We start from the raw sequence: 15380 nt of genomic DNA, 5'->3' as shown, positions 1-15380 counted from the left end.
AGGTCAAAAATCTTCCATGTTTCTTGGTTACTGTGCATTAGCTTCCATCCCAGCTAGAATGCTGACAGAGGTTTTGGGTTTGTAGCAGGGTTGGTCAGGATTTTCAATGCTTTTTTTTTTTTTTCCTCCTAAAAATAATGTCACAAAAACAACAATAGATCCAAGCCATTCATTACCCTCAAATGAAAACTAAACTGAAATCTTTTCTTCCCGTGAAATCTAACAGAAAATTATCCTGATCGGAAAAGGATTTTCCAATCCTTTCATCAAGTGAAATCTGGCTCTCAGGGCTAAGATTTGAGACTGCCTATTTTTTTTTTTAAAGGAGCCTGTCCAACAAGAGATCTTTGACAGGCTTGAAACACTGCAGCAACCTTTAATTTAGAGAAATTATTTCCAGTAGGGAAAGCGGCTGGTCATGTGCAGGACTCAAATTAAGACCAATAGCAACACCAACAAAAAACCAGAAATCAGGATGCATGCCATCCAGGCTCGGTTCTGAAGTTGATTTGTGCCTCACCAGCAGCTGCTGAAATAAGGAGCTGCCCTGAGGAAATAGGTATACAAACGGCAGGGCGGGTGCTTTTTTCTTCTTTGCCTCTCACCTAAAACCCTGAAACAACCAGTTGCCCTTGTGGTGGATGATTATAATAATTATTGGAAAACAATTGAAGTGTGATCGGGCGGGGAGGGCAGTAATTGAAATATTGACAGGTGGTTGCTTTGTGCTGAGCATCAGGTTTTAAGATCAGCTGCGCTCCTGATGGACTCCCACCTAGGATACTGCTGATAAAGTCTTTAATTAGCCAAGGTATAGATTTTACTAAAGGATCTACAGAAAGATCAGAGCAAGCCTTTCTAGAAGAAGCTGTGTATGTCATACGTGTAATTTTTTATTAAGGAGTGCTTTAATACACTGGGTTTTGTTCTTTTTCAGATAGAACTTCATGAACACAAACTTTGTCTATCTTCTCTGATGATTAAATATTATTGACACATGACATTATCACAGTTGGGTGGTGCTAAGGTAATCACATCACAAAGACACATGTAGGATGGGAGGAATTTAATACCCAGGCAACTCGGCTAAGGATAAGAGGTAGTTCAACTTTTAAGAATTTTTCGAGTTTATTTGGGGATGGAGTATAGTTTATGGCCTGAACAACAAATGTTGTGAATTACTGAGAAATTAATGACTTTTAGAAGTATGTATGTGTTCAAACATGGTTTATAATACAATAAAATAACGACAGATTTTCCAGGATTCTAGCAAATAGATATTCTTCAGCCTCCTGGTAAGGCAAAAAAGTTTCCTGAAATGATGCTAAATTTGGCTTCCTGAGACATTCGAGTCTGTTGCGCCAGGGGAGATTCAGGTTGGATGTTAGGAAAAATTTCTTCTCTAGTAGAGTGGTGAGGCACTGGAACAGGCTGCCCAGGGAGGTGGTGGAGTTGCCATCCCTGGAGGTGTTGAAGAAATGTTTAATGTTGTACTGAGGAACGTGGTTTAGTGGGGAAATATTGGTGATAGCTGAATGGTTGGGTTTAATGAAGAAGAAAAACGTGAGGGATGGCACAAGAAATTGGAGTTCAGGTAGGTAAGTGCCCCTTACGCTTGGTGAATGAGGCTCCTGCTTCAACAGAAACACCTTCATTGTTGCAATTAGTATGTCTGAGCATGCTGATAATTTATAATTTTAGGATGCTGATCGTCAGTAAATGTTGCAAGTAATTGAACTTAATGGATTTTTTGAACAGTCTACATAACTTCTGCTAGCCCCACAATTAACAAAGAGGTTTGAAAGTGTCTCTGTGGTAACATTTATCAGTCCACTTCTACCGTTTTTCTATTAACTCCATTAACAAATTACAATATCCTTACTTAAACCTTTGGAAACAGCATAAGAAGCTCCACTCTGGTGCTGTTTCCCCATAGTGTGCATGCGTGCAGCCTCCATGGATTTCTTTGTTGGGCCAAAGGGACGCAGACAACAGGTCCTGCTCTGTGTGTGTATTCCCTGGAAAATGTAGTGTCAGGGGAAGGAAAATCTTTGTAGTTTCAGATTAATTTTAGCCTCTCTCCCTGCTGTAACTCTAGAGGGAACCATTTAGAAAAGCCAAACTTGATAGGGCTTTCCCTCTAGGAAATGCTCTTACCTTCTGAAATAAAATGCCCCTTGAAGGGTTTAATCAATGAAAGTCGTTAATTTTCCTAATTTGGCTAAAAATACCTTCCCCCATATTGAGAAATACCTCACTTTAGGTGGAATGAAACTACCTGGATCTCAGCTACATCTTATCCATTGAAGAAAAAAAAATTGTTCTGGTTGATTTGGAAAAATATTAGAAATTCTGCAAATCCCACCTCCAGCCCGAAAAGCAGGTTATTCACATGAGAGAAGTTGTGTATTTCCCTCATTTTGTACCATGCCATGTGCTGAGGGAGCTGAAGTGGGAGAATGCTATGCTGGCCCGCAGCCCTGTCCTTGCCACACAGCTGAACTCTTCACAGCTCCTTCTGTGCCTCGTGAGCTGGAGCAGAGCTGCCTTTTCGCTACCTGTGGTTTGCTCCTGTTTAGAAATAAAATTTGATCATCCAGCTTCTTGTTTTTTCATCCCCTCTTCAATCATTCTCTGAAGTATTTGGTTGGAAAAATATATGAGAAAACAAAACAGGTTTGCTGGAGTTCAATCAGTCCCTTGTCTTGGGTTTGTTTTTTCTTATCTGTTTTGGTGCCAAACCCGGCAAAGTACATCCTCACGAAAATTAGTTATGTAAAGCATGAAAACAGACAGGGCAATGTTTAAGAGCCAAGCACCCTTTCCAGAGGCACCTTTGGTCATATAACTCCTGACTCATTTTCAGAGGGTCCACATCTTTGACTTAGCAAGAGTTGCAGAAGCATAGGTTATTTGTTTGGATAGTTAACTTTAGTCAACACACAGCACAAAATTTCGGCCTCAGTGCTTTGATGACAGCCTTCTCAGTGGGGAGAGCATGTTTAACACTGCAAGGTAAATGCTTGATTTCCTCCTCCAAACAGCTGATCAGCCTTGGCTCCTATTTGAGGGCACTCAGCAGTTCTCACTGCCGTCATACCTTTCTCTCAAGTCTTCTGAAAATACATAGAGCTAACTCAGAACACCAAACAAGGTGATGATTGTGGCAACTGCGATCTTTTGATGCACAGTAAATCATATCATTGCATAATGGAACCGTCAGACACAAAAGTTTAGTATTAGCAGAACTTATAAAAGACACAGAGCGCTCCAGCTTCCTGTGTAATGTGTGGAGGTCAGAATTATGGAGGAATAAACCCCAAAAGATTTCCAACCAACAAAGGAAAAAAAGAAAACAGAATTCTGAGACACAGAGGCATTAAATGTATTAGAAGTTAAATGTGTTGGAAAACAAACATAATAAAGATATCTAGGAGAAAAAAAGCAACACTAAACCGAGTCCCTTGTGTCCACTCTGGAGAGCATCCCATTGAGCTGCAGTGATAATTTAGCATCCCAAAGACTGGACATAAATGGAACAGTTCTGTTTTGTACCCATATAGGAGTGGGAAACTCATATCCACCTTGATAATATCATCTCTTTATAATCACATTGATTTTTCCTTTTCGTGTTTGTATATCTATCCATCTATCAACCTACCTACCTACTTATCTTTCTATTTAATGAACAATCTGCATTTAAGAATGAGATAGGATGTTGTTGGTAGTATTTTTGAAAGGCACTAACAATGATGTTTTTTCTAAAGCAATAGCTCCCAGACCAGCAATGGAGGTAGACAAAGATGACCCTGATCTAAACAGAAATGGTGAGGAGCGAGCCTACAGCCTTGCTGTAGGGTGGAGAATGCATTGGGGTGAGGGCAGGAGAAGGTGAACCTCAGCTCCCCATCTCCTCCTAGCCCCCAAATCCAGGAAATCAGCATCAGATTAGTTCCAGTTTTTCCATTCTTAAAAACCAGTCTAGATCACGGTTGCCTGCTGCCATCTAACATACTGCTTTCTGCAATACTGTATTAATATAGCAGGGGTCAGAGCATCACGATCAGTCCTTTTAAAATGACCACAGAACAGTGTTAGCTTAATGGCTCTGGTGGCTTTGCACCATTCAGCTCTGCTGACCCAGCCCTGTGGCCAGTACACGTCAGCTTTGTTTCTCTGCCTGCAGAACTGCCTCTCTGGTTTTTGTGTAATCGCCTGATTCACCCATGTCTCGGCAGCTGCTGAAAAATGCATTCTCCGTACCTAGGAAAAACCTGTATAAATATTCTCAATAAATAAATAACAGTTGTCATTTTCAAAATATGACAATCTCCAGTTGCCTGTGCTTAAATTGAATGACATGTCATTTATCCTAATAGATGTGAATGCACGTATAGTACATATGAGTGAGTCACCTAATTCTCATTCACCTCAGCCTTGGTCTCAGTTGGGGGCAAGTACCTCTAACAGGGTTTGGATGGATCAAATCACAAGCAGAAAAATCTTGGTCAATTATAGATGCCTAAGGCTAAAAGGGAGGTGTCTTTTTCTCTTCTTCTTCTTTTTTTTTTCTCCTTCTTAATCTCGCGAAGCACAGAATGCCCCTCCTATCCATAGGCTTACTGAAGGAGAGAGTCAATCTCTGATCTGTGGAATTTCTGGGAATATCTCTTCCCCCTGTAATTTAACATGACTCAATTCTCCATCCTGATAATACAAGCGGTGAGAAAAGCTCCTAATCCTATTGGCATACCCTCTTGTCAGCACCTCTTTATTTCACTGCTTTAAAGGCTCAACATGTTTTGATTTACAATAAGCACTAAGATAACTGCAGGTGCCCTCTCTAAAAGCAAGGTTAACTCACCTGAGATGAATTCTTTCATTGCAAACAAAAGCAACACATGAGCAGGAAATACAATTAATACAGGTGTTTCCCTGAAACTTAGCAAATGCCATTTGTCTTGAAATGACATAAATCCCCATTACATAAACAGGCCCCAGAGGCTTGATTTGTATTATTTCTGGAGAGGAAGGACTTAAGCAAAAGATAAATGGAGTGGTGATGGTGGTAAGAAACCCTTGTATTTACAAGGTATTTATTTGTCAGTAAAACTACTAGCGTGTTATTTTGCGATTGTATTTAAAAACATGTAAATGTTTTAATAGAACCAAGAAAAGCCCAACCTAGGTGGAATTTCCAAGTTAACTCATTTTTGCTGGTGATATGCCATATCTTGTGTATTTGCAATACACCACACAAGCACTCACACCGACATGCATCCCTCCCAGTGACTTGCTGCTTGGTGGTATTAAGGTTGTATCCTCATAAGCGTGCAGCGCTGTGAGGCCTCGTATCCTTTGGGATATCACCACAGTGGATGGAGGCTCCAGTCTCAGGAAGGTTGCCCTGCAGGCCCTCAGTAGGGCTATTTTGCAGCTCCAGGAGTCCTCCAGGCTGGGGGCAGGGCAGGGCCTTGAGGCTGCCACCAATTCTCTGCAAGACTGCTGCTGCCTCGGGATGCTGAAGCTCATAGCTGGGGTGCTTAGAGAGTACGCATTGGCTGCTGTGGGAGAAACACAGAGCATGATGAACCTAAGCTGTCCCTTTCTGGGGAATGGTGCTCCCATATGGCATATGACTCTTAAGAAATGACTGAAAAAGGAAAGTCAGAGCCTCCTACAGAAAAGAAACAATGGTTACTTTCAGTAGCAGCAGCTCTATCACAAGGAGCTGGAGAATAGGGTACCTCCTGGACAAAAGGTTTGTAAGGGTGCTGTAAATTTGTTGATGAGGAAGCACACCAGGAAGGTAACAGCCTGCTAGGTGAAGTTGTAATTTCAAAATTCTTTGGTTCTCTTTCCAGCTCTGCTACCAACTTATACTGAGCAGTCTTAGCAAACCACCACACTTCTCTGTGACTTTTCATTGCTCCTCTTTCCTTGTCTAGTTGGTCTTTCACTACAGGAAGACCATGATGTCCCAGGTTTGTTTTTTTTTAATCCAACAGCTATGGTGCTACGATCAACCATCTGTATTGTATGATTTTCTGAGGAATGCACGTAATTCTCTTGAGACTATGTACTTCTCTTCCTTTTGCCATTATCATTATGAAGCCTTGTTTGTAAAGAGATATGAGGAAGGAGTACAGCTATCATAGCTGCTTACGTCTAAAAAGCCAGTTCATGATCATATTTGAATTATATTTTTTCTTACCTGTTTCGTTCCTTTGTAATTCACATATAACTGCTTAAAAATACAGTCCAAAATTACCCAAAACAACAACAACAACAACAAAAAAAAAGTGGAAAAATAAATTGTAATGCTTAACAGGATCATCATACAATCATGCAATTATGTTGACAAGTACATTACACCATTTTAGATATTCATTAAATCATCACCGAATCATAGAATTGTTTGAGTTGGAAGGGACCATTAAAGGTCATCTGGTTCAACTCCCCTGCAAGGAGCAGGAACACCTACAGCTCGATCATGTGCTCAGAGCCCCGATCAGCCTGAACTTGACTTTCTCCAGAGACAGGGCATCCACCACCTCTCTGGGCATCCACCCTCACTGTAAAAAAGCTTCTTCCTTATATCTAGTCTCAATCTCCCCTCTTTTAGCTTGAAACCATTTCCCTTTGTTTTATCAAAACAGACTCTGCTGAGGAGTCTGTCCCCTTCTTTCTTACAGTCCCCTCTTTAGGTGCTGAAAGGCCACTCTCAGGTCTCCTCGGAGCCTTCTCTTCTCCAGGCTGAACAGCCCCAGCTCTCTCAGCCTACCTTTGTAGGAGAGGTGTTCCATCCCTTGGATCATTTCTGTGACCCTCCTCTGAAGGTGCTCAAACAGATCTATGTCTCTCCTGTACAGAGGACTCCATGTCTGGACAAACTACTCCAGGTGAGGCCTCATAGCACAGAGCAGAGGGGCAGGATCAGCTCCCTGACTTGCTGGCCACGCTTCTTTTGATGCAGCCAAGTATATGGCTGGCTTTCTGGGATGTGAGGGCACATTTCTGGCTCATGTCCAGCTGCCATCCACCACTTCCCCCGGGTCTTTTTGGCAGGGCTATGCTCTACCCTTTACATCCCTCAGACTGTACTAGTGGGAGTTGCTGTGAAATCCAGTATCCTCTCTTTATTCATCCAAAACATGTACTGTGTTTGACAAGTGTTTCTGATCCTTGCTTTTTAACTAATGAGGCTCTGATTTCTGCAGCCAGTCCTGCTCAGCGGGATTTCTTTAACACTGGAAACCATTGCTTCCAGGTTAACTATGACCCCACAAGAAGTCAGCCTACAGAAATTCAATTGCATTGTTCTGACAAAAGGCAAAATACTGAGTCGAGCTGGGCTTCTTTCTGTTCCCTATATTCAACTAAGCCAATACTTTCCAGTTTGAAGAAATCAAAGGGATAAATCTTTACCATTTCTGCTATCATACCGCCCCGGGCTTGAATATACAGTGAATCCCAAACGTTCTCCATTTTCCATTGGGTCATTAGGTGTCAGAAAAATGCTGGATTAGTCCCTTTCCCCTGAAAATTCAGGATTTAGTCAGACATCTACAGCCCCATTCTGCCGACACTACCTGTTCCAGGAGTGACAAGTTGACATGGCTGTATGCTCAATTAAACCTGCTCTTCCCTTTTAAACAAGTGCTTTCGATGTCTAAATTATGTGCAAGTTTTCTTGTGCACTTTGACTACATTAAACTCAAGATGTCAAACTTTGGCTGCAAACCTTAACTTGGTTATTTGGAGAAGGAAGACTAACGCAACTTTTTTTTTTTTTTTTGACAAATATTGAAATTGAGTAAAAGTTGCAGTAGAGTTTCTTTCCTTTTTATGGAAAACACACAGCTTCCCTGGGAAACGATTCTAAAATGTGTGATGTGTAAAGCAAGGTATAAAACTCTACTTTCTGGAAGTCTCAAGAACAAGGAATTCCAGCTGATGTCAGCTGGAAATGGAGAGTCATTATCTGAAAATCTACTTCTGATGCTCCACAAAACTTGCTTTCAAAACTTCACCAACCATCTAATACTATACTGAGATGGCAGGCGCTGTATTTTCAAGTTAGGGCTCTTTTCTTATAATTAGACTCCCGTGAATGGACCTTTTTCTTCATGTAGAACCCCACTGAGATCATCAAAGGATTTGTGTCTAAATATAGATGTAAGTGTAACAATTTGGTAAAATTATATTCGGGGCTGGGTGGCCAACGTGTGGATGTAAATGTCCTTTTGGGAAAAAAATGGGACATTTTTCTAAAGAAAAGCCACTTCTGACATTCTTTAGAGTTTTTGTTGTCAGATAAATGAAAGAGAACTTATAACAGCAGAAGCAGTGGGTTTCTCCTTGTATCACTATCCCTTTCTAGGGTACTCCTATTTCTTTTCTTTTTTGATCAGAAGGAAGAGTCAAGCAATCATCTGGATCCCCAAAAAACCCTAACATTTTAATTTTCTCTTAAAGGAGTGGGTGGTGAGGTTGTTTCCGAGGACTAACAGGTGCCCAGAGGATCTTTCAGAAACTGAAGGTCATCACCAATTCTTTACCTGACAGACTCAAACTTGGCAGAAAATGCCCCCACCCACACACTGAACCTCATGAGGAGAAGCAGAGGTTTATAGTCCACCTGCCGTTCTTGCTGCTATGAACAGACACACACAGGAACATATGATGTTCTTTGTTCCCACTGTGGGTTGGAGTGTTGCTTTGCCACAGATGGAGGCTCTAGACTCTTCCCTGCTTCATAAAGCTGTTTTATATTCAAAAGGTCAGAATTTACTGTAGTTCATAAGGCCACCATGAGGCATTTGTGCTTGAAAGGCAAAATTCTGAATTGCAATGAAAGCATCACTAGCAACAGGCGCTGACAACAGAGGAATGGAGACTGATTATGTGTCTGGGCATACTGGCCCATATTGGGTCAAGAAGAAGCCTGATCTTTTTTATTTTCTCTCTTTAGGTTGCTCTTTCTAGGAAATACCTTGAAGAAGTAGCATAGGAAGATTTCCTTCCAGAAAGAACAGAAGCAGAAGACCTCTCTTGCCAGGCCATGCTCTCCAGTAGGACTACAGGATGAGACTTCAGGCCCATGCAGTAGAAACACCAACAGGTTGCAAACCTTTATAAAAACAGATAGTGAATCAGAAGCAGCGCCATTCTGTCCTACCAGAAATGACAGAAATGGCTCCGTCTCTGAGCAGAGATCAGGAGTGCTCAGTGTTGAGTGCTCAGAACCCAGAGTCATACCAGGTATCCCTGTGGGATGCACCACAAAGAACGTCTGTGAACAGAAACACTTGAAAAGCAGCTGACAAGTTTTAAGTGCTAAAGACTAACTAAATATTGAATATAATTATAATACCACAAACACCAAACTTCAAAATTCCATGACAAAAAAAAAAAAAAAAAAAAAAATCTATGCCAAAATGTTTTTATAACAGATCTGGGAATGCCTTTTATTTCCTCCAAAATATCAAATATGCAGATGCGTGGGCAAGGAAAAAAAAAAAGACACATGTCCCCGAGTCTCCTAGACTTTCAGAAATGCTTAGATGCTTTTGTATGTGATGCAAACAAAACTGTGATAATATTTTGTATATCAGTGTTCTGAGTTGAAATATTTGCAGGTGAAATAAGCAAAGCAATTCACATTCTTTTCCCAACAATTTATGTGGGCTTTTCCTAATTTTACATTGAAAGATCTGCACTCAAGATACACAAATGGTTTACTAACAGTACTGCTTTTAAAGAGCACTTTATTCACCGAAATGGATCTGGAGAACTTGAACAATATTTGAATTTGTATAATGAAAGAAGACTGAAAATTCTGCCCATGACAAGGGGCAAGAGCTGCATGGTCTGAATGAAGCCCTGAAAGAAAAGGAGGCACCAAAAGGATAAGAACAAGAGGAAAATTAACAAGATTTTTAGCAAATGGGTCTGGTGGTGTCAGAAGAGGCTAAATGATGACTAAGGAGGGAAGAGAAGCTACAGATATTTGATACAGGATAGGACATTGGACATACAATCTTGGACAGACTGAATGGAGTAAAGGCAAAAGAGAGCAAGGAGTTGGGAAAGGATATTTGGTTTTCTCTGGATTACTATTTTGTTGCTTGAATATGCTAAACACGTGCATTTTAGGCATGATATGAAACTTATCTTCCAACTGGTTGTGAAAAACTTGGAATGAGATGTACTATTATGTCAATACAAAATGCACTTTTGTGTCTTCAAAAAGGTGGATATGATTTTCAAATGTGCCTGATCCTCAACTGGTTTAGCTCTAAAAAAAAGGAGTTTTACTATAAAAGCTGGATATTTTTGAAAATCACACCTAATAATCTCTCAGAAGTTATAAGGCGAGTTGCTTTAATTCTAGGGAAATGCAATATCTACAATCCAAATGGACAGCATTAGATATAAACGCTCTACATACAGACAGACAGATGCTCATTTGCTAACAGAAAGAAACAGCGTTACCAGGTGCTGGTGCTGTTGAGCTGCCGTGGTAGACTTGGCATTCTCATCTCATTCTTGCTTGAAAGTCCAATTGTGTTTGCAATTGTTGCTCTGATTATTTAGCATAGCACAAAGGTAATATTATTCTCCTTGTTGTTATACAAAGAGATGTTTCTTATGTAAGAGATAAACACATTTCCTTCCTTTTGAACACTGTCTTCTCCCCTCCTCTTTGTCTCCATCTATAAGGCAAAACGTATACTAAAAAAGCGTCGGTCCCCTTGTTTTTCTAGTTTTAAAATCACGTATTATGACAGACCTTCTACCCTGCTTTGATTCCTATGCCAACGTCATGCCGTGCACTGCACGAGCAGGCAATACATGGCAGCCTCCTGCTGGGGATTTTCCTCCAGTGGCAGATTTCCCAGGCATACAGGAGAAGGCTGGCCAGTGCCCATCTCATTGCTCCTTCTGCCTCCCACATGGAATGGGATGAGGCAGGGGCTCGGGATGCCCAGTCATTGAGCCACTGCTCTGCTTAGTGCAGCATGGCAGAGCTGTGGTGAAGCGGAAGGATGGATTTCTTCCCAAACCCCATGGTCTCATTGGGTTTTCAAAACAAGGTCCCCTGCCTGCCTTTAAATGTATTGGGAATTTTAAAGCCAAATGCAATTGCCTTGCGAGTAATCTTTGCTTACAGCTGAGATACCCACAGGCCACAGCTGCTGCCAAATTTCTAGTGTCTGCTGTGAATGCTGGTGGATAGACACCAAGGCAATAGATGTCATATAACAGCACTCAAAGACGAACAGAAAGCACCTTGAATTCAGAGCATGCAGAGAAAGAGAGGAAAGAGGCCGTAGCTTGCTGGCACTATTTTCATAATTATAAGTAAACAGGCTTTTAGCATCAGCAAAGCCCCCATAATCTAATACTAGTAATCTAATCAAAGAGCTTGTGAAAAACAGATTCTATATCCATATGATGATGTGATGACCTATAAAATGATGATAGATGTTTCTAGTTGGCATTGGTGACTAGGAGAGAAAAACAGATTTGTTGTGTGCATTATCTGAAAACATAAATAACACTGTTCCGTGCTCATCTGTCCACAGACTCCTGAGTTCCGTTTGCTAAATCTGTAGATCAGTTGGCTAGAGACAGATAAATTAGGAAATGAAAAAGCATTAGAAAAAATGCAAATTTTTAAAAACATCATTGCTGAAGGCCTGTGCCAGTTGAAACAACTCTACTCCCATCTATTTTCTCATAACCAGACAATATCAGCAAAAATATTTGCACCAGCTAGCAGTCCCATCCAGCACATCAGAAGCCAGCCAAGATTAGCAGAACTGAAGGACCAGCATCTCACACTACACCATCTTTTAGCGCAAAGACGGGTTACCTTTGGACCCGTCTTCTGCAAAATAAATGTATTTTAATATGAAACATTAGATCTAGAACTCTTATTAAGAGGATAACACGTGTTTTGTATACACTTCTGTCTCACACACCAAGTGGTTGTACTACTTCATGCATTGTTCTAAGATACTGGATACTGCAGTGGTATGAAAATAGGAAACTATTAATGAATTACCTCCATAGAGATTTCAAAAAATGAAATAACGTATTGAAACAATAAAGAAAAATACACTATAGGATTTACAGTCTTACCTCAAAGTCAGCTGGGGTTCAGATTAAGGAAGGATGGATTATATCCATGTGAATTGTATAAGGTCTTTTTAAAGTATGGAGTACATGTTTAGAGGTATGGAATATTTCAGTGTTTGTGTTAAATCCTCTTCACTTCTCTGCTTCATAGTCACATCCTTTCTCTATTCTGTTAGCTGAAAAAAAAAAAAAAATCCCCACACAAACTTTAAGTTTAGGAAGAAATCGCTGCTATCCAGCACCATGCAATTAGCATATATGAATAAGAAATGAGTTCCTGCTGCTCTGGACCATTGTTAATCCATATTGATGGGGTAGAAAACATGACATCAACTGTAAAAATCCAAGAACATTCCTTAAAATATTCAAATGATGTGCCTGGCCCTGTATTCATTCTGCATCTCAAATTCTCATTGACTTTGTGGGTGCCTGGAATGCACAAGGAATGCAGGATTAGGTACTTGGGTACGTGTGGTATGCCTACCTTGACAGCAAATACAGCTTCTTATTCTGTCTGAAATTCCACAAGACAAATATTCAGGTCAAAGGAACTGTACAAAAAATACACACAAATTTTGTACAGCTGCTATTTGCTCTGGGCCATATGCCACCATGAGCTGGATGGGGCTCTGTTTTGCTGCTGCTTAAGTACAGTGTGCACACTAAACCCACACCTGTTTTTTCTTTTAACTTGACTTATTTTTTTACAATCTGTGTACAAACCAGTATCATACAAACTTGTCTTTATTTGTTCACTTGTAATGACGAGAGAAAAATATCATCATTCTGATACAACCTACATGATGATTGAGGCACTGAGCAACTCTTCATTTTCTCAGGTGTTCTCAAGAAATAGCACTGAGGAATTGCTAAGGGACTTGCTGAGTAAGATTCAGGAGCTATCTCAAATGTATATATCTCAAATGCAATATCTCAGATGTAGCCCTGGAGTTGGTCTTATATGTAATTAAAACCAATGTTAGTGCCTGTAGCAGTAGAGGGAGAAGTAACTTAGAGAGATTGCAATCACATTTACTTTTACCATCTCTTATCTTTTTTGGTCCTCTTCTGTGCAGAAAGAATCATCCCCTTTCAAGCCAAGAAACCGTACGTGTGAATATTAGCCTCCATTTAAAAACAAACAAACAAACAAACAAACTTGTAGAAATACCATAACCCATAAGATGAGTTTAAGTTTGTCTGTAAGAAAACATCTGAGTATCCCTCGAATCTCCAAAGAAATGTATCTATCTAGTTAATGTCAGACAACCATGGCATGGGCTGGCTCAAAGGCTTTCTCTCAAAGCCCATTTACTTAAATTGTGGTTCACAGACTGTTGACCTTCTCAACTTTAATGACATCATCTGAACCATCATTATCAATAGGGGAAGCATGTGAGCCATTTCTCATCCAACAAATAAAGGCTCAAAAGTTTTGAGCACAAGCTAGTCCTATACATTTAAGACCAATCTTCTACCCCAAAAAGTCAAACCCATTAGTCCATTTTAGGATTTACAGGCTGTGAAATGTCATTCTAAAAAGAACATCAATTTTTGAGTTATTGGAGTACAAAAGCTGTCTTATAAAGGTATCACAGTACCAATGATAATAGCTTTGGCAAAGACCTTTCAGGTCACCTAGTCCAAACCCTGGTGAGGAACAGTTATAGTGACCTTTTGTATCAGCCTTGTTTTGAACACCTCCAAACTGATGCAACTACATAACCGAAGAGTTTGTTCCACACCTATTTCCTTTTCCTGTAACTTGACTTTTCCCTTCTTTAGAGGTGGGCTTCCTGTCTTTCTTCATTAACTTTAGCAATATCATATGAAGTTTATTTCCTGAATTCTTATCTGTTTTTTCTTTAGATGAGTGGAAGATCTAGTTTGGATATCTGGCTGCACAAGTGTTGGGCTTCTCAATCTTAGTAAGGCTGTTTTCATTTGCTTATCATTTTACCAGGCTTAAACTATTTGAGCTGACATTTTTCTGTCTCCAGCTGATTTCTTTGAGGGTACAGAACTACAGCCAAACGATCCAACAGTTTCCAAAATCAACAATAGGAAGAAACATGATATTAAGATATTTGGGTGACGTTTTTTTGGCAGAGGGGTTTTAAAATTGGGAGGGACTGATTTCTGTGGAAAAATACAATTTTTTTAAACAGCACAAAAAACTGTTCAATATAGTATTTGGCTCTGGAAAATGTGTAAGGAGAATGGAGTAGGTTGGGACAGACAATCTGTCAAATCAATACAGAACAAGTAAAAGACTGACGGTCTTTGGGCAATATGGCCTGCTAAGGAAGTGCAGCTGAGTATTATGTCACTCGGCTCCAGGAAAAACAGTGCTTTGTGGTTCTCACTGGCTTTGGTGGGAGACGAGGCTAAGTCTCAAATAACTTTGCTGCAGGACAGCAAAAAGAAAATGTCAAAATGTTCCAAGGGAAAAAGTAAAATCTCTAATTAGGAATCTTCATTTTGAAGTTTCTTTTTCTTTTTGTGCAGCCTAGTGAGTAAAACATAGAGACTGCAAATCCTCATTGAATTATACTTTTAGAATATTTATCTAACTTTTTTTTCTATCACATTTACCAACCATACTGAATTACAGCTGAAACCTTAGAATTATCAGTTTCCTGAAGTATTTCAGTGTTTGTTCCTCTTGCACATCCATCGCAAAGCAGAGAAATGCCAAGTTTAAATCTATTGAAGAAAAGGAAGGAGAGACTGGAGGGCCTCTGGGTCTTGGGATTCAGAGCTGCCCAGGCACAGGGGCACACAGGCTTCTGCAGGCAGGGCCATCTTCCAGGCCTCACCTGCCAGGCCTCAAGGCCTTGAGCCCCCAGCTCCATCCCACACAGCCCCACGAATTCTGGGGAAGATAGGTGGGAGCCATTTTCCACCTGCCTAGCTCCTCGTTGCTATGACAACCCATGGAACGTACATCCGTACTGATCTAATCCAGCTCAGTAGTCCTGGTGACAAAAGTATCACAGGAGACATTTTGTCAGGCAGTACGTGATGCTAGGCCGCATGGCCTCTTCTGCCGTCAATGTCAGCCCACGGGCAGACTGCCTTGCTCAAAGCCCCAGCAGTCAGTATGTGGGGTGAAATGGCTGATTCCTTGCACTCCAGGCTGCTAACATTACAATGCCTTCATGAAGCTTTACTTCCTACCACTTCTGCGCAAACTTAGGGTGAAGTCTCTGTAAAACAAGTCATCATTTTGC

At 40.6% G+C, this 15380-nt stretch overlaps 1 long non-coding RNA gene across 1 annotated transcript; it reads right to left on the bottom strand.

Moving 5' to 3' along the window:
* Nucleotides 1–5069: 5069 nt before the first annotated feature.
* Nucleotides 5070–15078, bottom strand: LOC121109920. The gene is made up of 3 exons (XR_005856098.2): nt 14967–15078; nt 12151–12323; nt 5070–5564 (listed from the first exon to the last, which is right to left on the bottom strand). It is a non-coding gene; the product is annotated as an uncharacterized LOC121109920 (long non-coding RNA).
* Nucleotides 15079–15380: the final 302 nt, after the last annotated feature.

Source organism: Gallus gallus, chromosome 2 (genome assembly GCF_016699485.2).
Source record: "Gallus gallus isolate bGalGal1 chromosome 2, bGalGal1.mat.broiler.GRCg7b, whole genome shotgun sequence".
Lineage (NCBI taxonomy): Eukaryota > Metazoa > Chordata > Aves > Galliformes > Phasianidae > Gallus > Gallus gallus.
This window is presented reverse-complemented; position numbering and strand designations above follow the sequence as displayed.